The following is a 275-nucleotide window of genomic DNA, read 5'->3' as shown; positions in this document are numbered from 1 at the left end:
GGGCAGTGAGCAGGTCGGATCGTTCTGGCACCACCACCCTCTCGTCCCTCTGCCTGCTGGAGGCGGGATGCTTCAGAGCTGCCCAGCATGGAGGAGAGAGACTAGAGAGAGAGAGAGAGTGAGAGAGAGGGGGAGCAGGGTGAAAGGTAGACAGACAGTAAGAAGGGGAAAGGGGAAGTGCAGGGAGAAGGTAAAGACCCGGGGGAACTTGAGCGTCTCGTGCGGCGGTGCTTTACGAGGCGCTGTGTAGTGTGACGCCCTCCCACTGCCGCTCT

Source organism: Poromitra crassiceps (assembly GCF_964638095.1).
Source record: "Poromitra crassiceps genome assembly, chromosome: 2".
In the NCBI taxonomy this organism is placed as follows: domain Eukaryota; kingdom Metazoa; phylum Chordata; class Actinopteri; order Beryciformes; family Melamphaidae; genus Poromitra; species Poromitra crassiceps.
The sequence above is the reverse complement of the archived record's forward strand: the minus strand, read 5'-3'. Positions refer to the sequence as shown.